The sequence below is a fragment of the Myotis brandtii genome, unplaced genomic scaffold (genome assembly GCF_000412655.1).
Source record: "Myotis brandtii unplaced genomic scaffold, ASM41265v1 scaffold188, whole genome shotgun sequence".
NCBI classification, from domain to species: domain Eukaryota; kingdom Metazoa; phylum Chordata; class Mammalia; order Chiroptera; family Vespertilionidae; genus Myotis; species Myotis brandtii.
The window spans coordinates 642,672-652,553 of record NW_005356985.1 but is presented as its reverse complement, the minus strand read 5'-3'; positions in this window follow the sequence as shown (position 1 = coordinate 652,553).

Sequence of the window (9,882 nt, the reverse complement as noted above, 5' to 3'; positions counted from 1 at the left end):
GGGAGCCGGCTGCAGGGGTGTTTTCCCACACGGGGTGTGTGGGAGCCGGCTGCAGGGGTGTTTTCCCACACGGGGTGTGTGGGAGCCGGCTGCAGGGGTGTTTTCCCACACGGGGTGTGTGGGAGCCGGCTGCAGGGGTGTTTTCCCACACGGGGTGTGTGGGAGCCGGCTGCAGGGGTGTTTTCCCACACGGGGTGTGTGGGAGCCGGCTGCAGGGGTGTTTTCCCACACGGGGTGTGTGGGATCCGGCTGCAGGGGTGTTTTCCCACATGGGGTGTGTGGGAGCCGGCTGCAGGGGTGTTTTCCCACACGGGGTGTGTGGGATCCGGCTGCAGGGGTGTTTTCCCACGCCGGGTGTGTGCGGGAGCTGGCTGCAGGGGTGTTTTCCCACAGGGGGTCTGTGGGAGCCGGCGGCGGGCCAGGGCTTTCCCACTGGTGTTCTTTAGTCCTGACAGTGCACGGAGACCATAAAAAGTAGCGCATTTCAGTCCTGCTCACTGACCTGCCTCGAGGCGCAGGCCCACTGCCTGTCACGGGGGGACCTGTGTGGTCCCCGCTGCGGAGCTGGTCCCTTGGGAGGCTGGCGTGTTCTGTCCCTCCCGTCCCAGTTACAGCGACCATCCTGCTCTCATGTTTCTGGGTCAAGAGACTCTTTAATAAGATTCGGCTTCGCTCCTGTCATTACAATAATAACTGCATCTCCCCGCCTGGAGCCCAGCGCCTCAGCAGGAGAGGGGCGTCCGCAGACTCGCTTCCTGCTCTCCCTGAATCCACGTGGACCCCTCAGGTGCTTCTGCTGTGGCGCTGAGCTTCGGCCGTGAGCCCCATAAAGTGAAGGTTGGCTTTAGCACAGCGGAGCCCCTTAGGACCTGAGACGAGGTCCGCAGACCTGAACCCTCATCCCTCCCGTCCGAGGTCCGCAGACCTGAACCCTCATCCCTCCCGTCCGAGGTCCGCAGACCTGAACCCTCATCCCTCCTGTCCGAGGTCCGCAGACCGCGAACCCTCATCCCTCCCGTTCGAGGTCCACAGAGCGACCGGGTACTCTCCGGATGCTGAGCGTTTTGCTCGCCCCATTGGGAGATGGGATGGGAACTGAGTGGGGTCGGCCCGTGGAGCCAGGAGGCGCTTTTGGAGACGACAGCTTTGGAGCTGAGACTTGAAGCAGGAGTAGGCAGCAACTGGGAAACGGAAACAAGACGGAACCTCCGTTTCTGAGTGCTCAGGGGTATCACTTGCACTTCCACCTGGGTCAGAACCAGGAGGATAGACACGTGCATCGAGTACAGATTACAGAGGCGGCAGGTTCCAGGAGCTGCCGGGGAGTCCTCACACGGGGCATCCAGAGAGTTGCCGCGTGGCTCCTGCCCAGAGCCCAGCCAGCACCCAGCCAGAGACCAGCCAGAACCCAGCCAGGACCCAGCCAGAGCCCAGCCAGGGCCCAGCCAGCACCCACTTTGGGAAGTTTTGCATTGAGTAGCAGGGCCTGGCATTTCACAGAGCTGGACTCGGGTCCAAGCACTGACCTTGTCTTTGTTGAAGTTGAGGCCAAGTTCCCAGGCTACTCAGTTTGGAAGGCAAATCAGGGTGAACAGTATAGACAGTGGGCCTGGTGATGGCTGCCGTGGCACACGGACCGAGGGTCAGGTTCCAGCAGGTGCCGATGTGCGCCACACCGTTCATGCCTCACAACCGCCGGGTCTGCTGACCCCACTCGCGCTGCAGACGGGCGCGCAGATGCGGCAGATGGTTCGGAACGAGAGCATGGAAAAGCGAGAGGACAGTGGACTGACCCCATGAGAGAGAAATGAGCTCCGGAAGGGCTTGCATTTGGGGAAGAAGGACAAGGGGTTGGGAACAGGGCACCAGCAGGAGAACAGGAAGTGTGGAAGCAGAGGGTGGGGCGCGGGTGCTGGGGAGTTTGATGAATGAGTAAGGCTGGAGCTGCCGGACCCTGGCCCCCTGGGTCCTGCCACCTCCATCCAGTAGTTCATCTCCTGGAAGCCCTGGTGCCGTCCGTTCTCTCCGCAGGAGCCTTGATGCTCGGGGCCAACAGGTGTCGGGCCCCGCGCCTGGTTCTGCATCTGAGATATTGTCACCCCGTCTGTATTGGCGTCCTACCGAGGAAATTGCCCTTAATCTAATGTTCCTTCCTCTGCGAGACCCACAGATCCAGAACGTTTAAAAAGGAGAAGATGAGAGTCCTGTTCTAATGTTTCTGGGTCAAGAGACTCTTTAATAAGATTTGGCTTCGCTCCTGTCATTACAATAATAACTGCATCTCCCCGCCTGGAGCCCAGCGCCTCAGCAGGAGAGGGGCGTCCGCAGACTCGCTTCCTGCTCTCCCTGAATCCACGTGGACCCCTCAGGTGCTTCTGCTGTGGCGCTGAGCTTCGGCCGTGAGCCCCATAAAGTGAAGGTTGGCTTTAGCACAGCGGAGCCCCTTCAAGACCTGAGACCCGAGGTCTGGACCCAAACCCTCATCCCTCCCGTCCGAGGTCCGCAGACCGCGAACACTCATCCCTCCTGTCCGAGGTCCGCAGAGCGACCGAGTGCTCACCGAATGCTGAGCGTTTTTGCTCGCCCTGATTGGGGACGGGAACTGAGTGGGGTCGGCCCGTGGAGCCAGGAGGCGTTTTTAGAGGCGACAGCTTTGGAGCTGAGACTTGCAGCAGGAGTAGGTTCACCCAGGAAACAGAAATAAGACGGAACCTCCGTTTCTGAGTGCTCAGGGGTATCACTTGCCCGTCCGCCTGGGTCAGAACCAGGAGGATAGACACGTGCATCGAGTACAGATTACAGAGGCGGCAGGTTCCAGGAGCTGCCGGGGAGTCCTCACACGGGGCATCCAGAGAGTTGCCGCGTGGCTCCTGCCCAGAGCCCAGCCAGCACCCAGCCAGAGACCAGCCAGAACCCAGCCAGGACCCAGCCAGAGCCCAGCCAGGGCCCAGCCAGCACCCAGCCAGAACCCAGCTAGCGCCCAGCCAGGGCCCAGCCAGCACCCAGCCAGAACCCAGCCAGAGCCCAGCCAGAACCCAGCCAGAGCCCAGCCAGGGCCCAGCCAGAACCCAGCCAGAGCCCAGCCAGGGCCCAGCCAGAACCCAGCCAGACCCAGCCAGGGCCCAGCCAGAGCCCAGCCAGCGCCCAGCCAGGGCCCAGCTACAGCCCAGCCAGAGCCCAGCCAGTACCCACCAGGGCCCAGCCAGAACCCAGTGATAGCCCAGCCAGCTCAAGACCCAGGAGGCTGGTATTTCAGTTCAAGTTCAAAGGCCGTCGGCTTGCAAACAGTTCTCTCACAAAGGGGAAGGTCAGCCCTTTTGTTCAATTCAGACCTTTCCCTGATGGAGGAGGCCCACCCACATTAGGGAGGGCAACTGCTCTACTCAGCACTGATTTAAATGTTAGTCTCATTCAAAACACCCTCACAGACATCCTGGAATAACGTTTGACCAAATATCTGGGCACCTGTGGCCCAGGCAAGTCGATGCATTAAAATTACCCATCACACCATCTACTCACAGTCCCCACTAGGGTGGCTGGTCTGGGGGTTGAGCTGGAATTGTGACTGGTGGCGCCGAGATCTGTGGAGACCACGGCTGCGCAGCAGGCGACAGCCACATGGTCTTTCCCACTCCTGATGCTTCCGCCTCGGAAGGCTCCTTGCTGGGCCCTGCCTCCCTCAGACGCGGAGCACCTCCGCTGATCAGCTATTTGGAAAGACTTAGCAGCCACGCCTGCTCGGCTCTGCCCTCAGCACGTGCTCTGCCCTCTGCGCTGTGCATCTGACCCTGCAGCTCCTCTCCATGTGGACGGACCCTCCTGGCCCCGAGTTGCCCGTAGCAGGTGGCTGTCTCCTGGTTCCCAGGCCCAGGTCCCAGGCCCTCGGCCCTCCTGCAGAGCCTCGCCCTCCGGCTTACCCCCTCCCAGCAGGAAAGCGGACATGTTGACCTCTAGCTGTGCTTTTGTTTTATTCCTCCAAGTCATCTGGACCAGCTGGGAGGATTGGCGCTGTTTGCTGTTTGCTGTCCACTCAGATACCCCGACGTTACACTCAGGTTACTAAGAGGTGAGCTGTGGAGGTTGAAGTTCAAGATAATCTGGGAAAGAAGATTCCCAGAGTGGCAGAGAAAGTGTTGATGAAGGAAGTCAGAGGCCCAGGGCCAAGCCTGGACCTGAACCCCCGCACAGTGACAGAGGCGGAAAGGGGCGGCAAAGGACCAGGCAGGGGAGACCCCAGCCGCACACACAGCCGCTCACGGGACAGGAGCTTCTGGAAGATGGGGGTGGGGGGCAGAGATCCACGTTTCCCAGCTCACCACCACCCCAAGGTCCAAGCCCAGGGCACATCCTGCATCTGTCCATCCCCCGAGTGAGCCGGGTCTGCAGAGAAGCAGTACCAGTAAGTCTTACACGTCTGGGCAGTCTGTGGCCCAGTCCCGGGGACACAACATTGACCGTCACAAGCCCTAAGTCCATGACTGTGTCCTTGTAAGAGACAGGAAAGGACGCACAGACACACAGAGGCGAGAAGGCCATGAAGACAGACAGAGGCAGGGACTGGCGTGAAGTGGCCACAAGTCAGGGAATGCTGGAGGCGCCGGGAGCTGGAGGAGGCGGGAAGGACCTGCCCCCAGAGTCCCAGGAAGGAGCTGGGCCTGCCCCCACCTGGACTTCGGCCTCCTGGCCTCCAGAACTGGGAGAGAATATACTTCTGTTGTTTTAAAACATCCAGTCTGTGACAGTTTGTCACTGCAGCCCTAGAAAGTACAGACCTTTATCATTTTCGCCACATCTGCATACTCCCCACATGATCCTATCTAATAATAGACAAATAGAAGGTAATTGACCGTACCTTCGCTACGCCTCCCATTGGCTAATCAGCGAGATATGCAAATTAACTGTCAACAAAGATGGCGGTTAATTTGCATACATAGGCGCAGAGCAGCAGAGTGAAGACTGAAGGCGGCTCCAGCCAGGGCAGCGAAGGCTTGAAGGCAGCTCTGACCGGAGCGAAAGCCTGGGTCCCGGGTGCCAGAGGAAAACCGGTGCCGGCAGCCAGGGGAAGGGAAGGCCTATTGCACGAATTTTTTCGTGCAACAGGCCTCTAGTCTACACTAATAAAAGAGAAACATGCAAATTGGTGTCACTCCGCTACCCTTCCCATTGGCTAATCAGGGTGATATGCAAATTAACTGCCAGCCAAGATGGCGGCCGGCAGCCAGGCAGCTTGAAGCGAACATGAGGCTTGCTTGCTTCAATGACAGAGGACTGCAACGTTCCCCGCCTGCCGCTGCCGGCCTCTGAGCTTGCAGTTTGAAACATTGTTACAAATATAGAAGCTAAACAAAACCCCAGAAACCTGCTTTCAGCCAGCCGGGATCTCAGAGCTGGAGTTGAAACAGTGTTGGCCCTGCTCTGTGAGTGACAGGGGGCAGCGCCCCAACCCCCTGATTGGCCCTGCTCTGTGTGTGACAGGGGGTGGCGCCGCAACCTCCCCATCGACCCTGCCTTGAGTGTGACAGGGGGCGGGGCCCCAACCCCCCAATCGGCCGTACCCTGAGTGTGACTAGGGGTGGCATCGCAACCTCCCGATCCGCCCTGCTCTGTGCATGACAGGGGGCGGCGCCCCAACTCCCCAATCAGCACTGCTCTGAGCCCGACCAGGGGCTGCACCTAGGGATTGGGCCTGCCCTCTGCCACCCGGGAGCAGGCCTAATCCAGCAGGTCATTATCTCCCGAGGGGTCCCAGACTGCGAGAGGGCACAGGCCGGGCTGAGGAACCCCTGCTCCCTCCCGAGTGCACAAATTTTTGTGCACCGGGCCTCTAGTCTATAATAATAAAAGAGTAATATGCTAATTAGATCAGATGTCCTTCTGGACAACCTTCCAGACTAAGCTGGGGCTGCGAGGGAAGCCCGGGTCCCGTGTGCCAGAGGGAAGCTGGTGCCAGCAGCCAGGGGAAGGAAGGCCTACTCTTGCACGAATTTCGTGCATCGGGCCTCTAGTCACTAAAATAACATTCTAGAGTAGACTCCGTGCATTTTGCTAAGATACATTGGTTTCAAAACAACGCTTTACAGTAGGCCTTTAAAGAGGAAATAGCTTTGTTTGTCATAAATGTAGGTAACCATGAAAGTCATCACAGTGAAACCAAAATAACATTACGAAGTGCTAGCTCGCGTGTGGCCTGCGGAAGGGAGGGCTCCCGTTCTCTCCTCTGTGAGGAGGGAGATTAGCAGGTGTCCACGTTAAAGAGACACCGGAATCCAGCTGAGACGCAGCTTGGACCTAATGGGAAACTCCAGAGAACAGTGTTCTCATCCCAGGATCCAGTGCGGCAGAATGAGGTCCCGTGCGCTTTCCGAAGTCACCACCCAACATCCGTGGTCCCTGCCATCTCACTTCGTGAAATCGGGGTGCCTGTCCCACCGCTCTCCAGCCCTCCGCCACCTCCAGCCTGCTTGTCCCACCTCCTGGCCCATGCCTCTCTGATCACATTGGCTGTCCCGCCTCCTAAGTTCTGTGCAGTTCACAGGTACATCCCCTGTCCCCCGCCACTGAGCCTCCGCACAGCCGGGCCCAGGGCAGGTGCCTCCTCTGTGAGCACCCAGCCCTCCTCTCTCCCCGCCCTCCCTCTCTGGACTCCCACGATCTGGATGTTGGGTTTGCCACCATGTCCTGTGTTTCTCAGTTTCCCTTACTTTCCGACTCTGGGACTTTTCCTTCCACATCTGGGAAGTGTCCTTGACGTCATCTCTCAAGCCCTCCGTGGATTGTTCTCTCTCTAGCTGCCCTCTCTCGCCCACCCTGTGTCTCACGGGCACAGGAGCTCCTCCTGCCTCTGAGGATGTCCCTTATCATTCTTCCCAGTTTCCTCTTCCCTGCGTTTGTTTCTGTCTCCTCCGACCTTTTATCATGTGACTCATCTCTGGTTGTCATTTCGAAAGTTTTCCTCCAGTGGCTGCTGGTCACTGATAAGATGTTAAAGAATGAGGTAGGAAAAGGCTGATTCATTGGATTCATTGGTCCAGGGGTGGGGGGGACAGAAGCATAGTGAGCATCAGACAGCAACAGCTGGGAGATGGGTTCCTCCGTGGGGTGGTCAGGCGGCAGCTGGCCATGCCGGCACCTGCAGGTCTTCCCTCGGTGGCCTTCGGCGAATGGCCCTGACCTTGGCTTGGCTGCTGAGGATGTGGCTGCGGACAGGAGAAGGGAGTTGGGGCTGGGGACACCACCAATTCCACCCTCCACCCTCCACTCCCCACCCCTCCACCTCTACCCTCCACCTCTACCCTCTACCCTCTACCCTCTACCCTCCACTCTTCACCCCCCACCCCTTCCCACCTTTACAGATGAGGAAATGGAAGCTCAGAGAGGGTGTGAGGCCCCGGGCTGGTCCGTTTCAGACAGACTTGAGGTCCCTTCCAGTGCTGACAGTCGGGAACTTGGCAACGTGCCCTGTGGACGAAATAGAGATCGGGCCCTGAAAATAGCAGCTCTTAAAATATGAATCTCAGACAGACTTGAGGTCCCTTCCAGTGCTGACAGTCAGGAACTTGGCAACGTGCCCTGTGGACGAAATACAGAGATCGGGCCCTGAAAATAGCAGCTCTTAAAGTATGAATCCACTGTGATGCGCCACGTAGGACCTCTTTCCAATCAGGGCCCCGCATTCCGAGTGAAATCAGGGTGGGAACTCCCTCCTGTGTCCCTGGGCCCTGCCCTCAGCCCTGGGGGTGGGGGTGGGTCTGGGGGCTGTTTGCGTGTGTCCTTTGGAGCTGGAAGGTGCTGGGTGTCTGGCTGCTTCGGATCTCTGCCGGGTTAGCACATGGGTGCCACTCCTGCGTGCGTCACACCGCCATCGGGAGGGAGTGCGCCCCGGCCCCATCACGCCGGTCAGATGGCCCCGCTCTGGGGACGTGGCAGCCAGACAAGAGCATGCTCTCTGGTTCCCAGAGGAATCCGAGCCCATCACTGGGCCCTGTGCTTCAGCGAAGCTCCGCCTGCATGCCCGAGGCTAAGAGTTCCCCCCAAATCCTCGGGAATGCTGGGAGCCCGTGCGGGCCTCTGTCTGCCCCGTGAGCAGGGCAGGACTCCCAGGCCCCAGGATGGCAGAATCCCAGCGGGCTGGTTGGGAACGTGGGCTCCCGGGCCTCGCCCAGCGTCTGAGGCTGCGGCTGGCCTGGGTGGGCCTGGGTGCTGTGGGTCACGGGGACCCTTGTTTCTGAAGCCACAGATGGCGGAGCAGCGCCGACGGGCAGGTGGAGGGGGTCAGCAGAGGCGGGCAGTCCCAGCGCCAGGCCTCATGGTGAGGATGTAGGTTTAGGTGCTTTAACAACGAGCAAAATAAACATGACTGAAACAAACAAGCACATCCTCTCCCTAACGCATGGAATACGTGATATTATCCCACTTATGGCTGGGAAACTGAGGCTGGGGGTGAGGGAGGGGGGCGGTGCCCCAGGGCCAGTGAGAGGCAGATTCGGGGCTGGACCTCGGCCTCCCTCATCTGCCTCCCCCCACGTCCCCCGCTACCCCCATGCACGTCAGCAGCACGATTCTTTCTCTGGTGGTAAAACAGCCACCGATTTCCGTTTCACGGACGCGCCTCCTCCCCCACCAGGGTGTCTGTCTGTCCTCTTTGCTGCGTGAGATCCTCAGCACGGATCCCTCAGGGGCCCAGGCCAAGGGATGCCCACCCAGGCCTCTCTGGGTCCCCCTTGCCGTCGGGAGCTGAGCCATTTCTGTGCTGGTTTCTAAATAGCCGAGCTGACATTTCGTGCTGAGTTTTATTTGGGGGCCGGGAATCATTCAGAGCAAGAGCTGGTTTTATGGCCTCAATACGTCCTTTCCATCAAAGTGTCGTTTGCCCGGCTCTGACATGATGGCCTTCCCCCCCGCTGGCTGCTCCAGCGCCCTCTGCGCACCGAGCCCATTGGCAGCGGATGACGCAGGAGAGCTGAGATGCAATCGATGTGAAAAATAGAACCGGAGGAAACGGCCGAGACCAGGCGGCCCCAGGGCTCTGGTAACAGGCTTTGCCGTCCAAGGCGGTTCTTATTAAATCCCGGCGGCCGGGCTCTCCGTCACCTCGGATGGCTTTGCAGGAGCCTGCGGGGAGTCTCCCACCAAAGAGCTAAGTCATTTCGCTGAAAGATCAAGAACCCACCCGGAGTCCCCCGGCTCCTGGTAAAGGGCAGTGGGAGTAACCTGCCCTCGTTTATTTCGACTCTTCTCCCGCCAGGGAGCTGTGCGAAGCCTCGTGTAAGTAGCAGCTCATCGCAGGCCCCGGGCAGCAGTCAGATTAGGGCTGCCGGTCCCAGGTGAGCAAGAGGCTGAGAGTGAGGAGGAGGAGGAGAGCGAGGAAGAGGCTGAGAGCGAGGAGGAGGCTGAGAGTGAGGAGGAGGAGAGTGAGGAGGAGGCTGAGAGTGAGGAGGAGGCTGAGAGTGAGGAGGAGGCTGAGAGTGAGGAGGAGGCTGAGAGTGAGGAGGAGGCTGAGAGTGAGGAGGAGGCTGAGAGTGAGGAGGAGGCTGAGAGTGAGGAGGAGGCTGAGAGTGAGGAGGAGGCTGAGAGTGAGGAGGAGGCTGAGAGTGAGGAGGAGGCTGAGAGTGAGGAGGAGGCTGAGAGTGAGGAGGAGGCTGAGAGTGAGGAGGAGGCTGAGAGTGAGGAGGAGGCTGAGAGTGAGGAGGAGGCTGAGAGTGAGGAGGAGGCTGAGAGTGAGGAGGAGGCTGAGAGTGAGGAGGAGGCTGAGAGTGAGGAGGAGGCTGAGAGTGAGGAGGAGGCTGAGAGTGAGGAGGAGGCTGAGAGTGAGGAGGAGGCTGAGAGTGAGGAGGAGGCTGAGAGTGAGGAGGAGGCTGAGAGTGAGGAGGAGGCTGAGAGTGA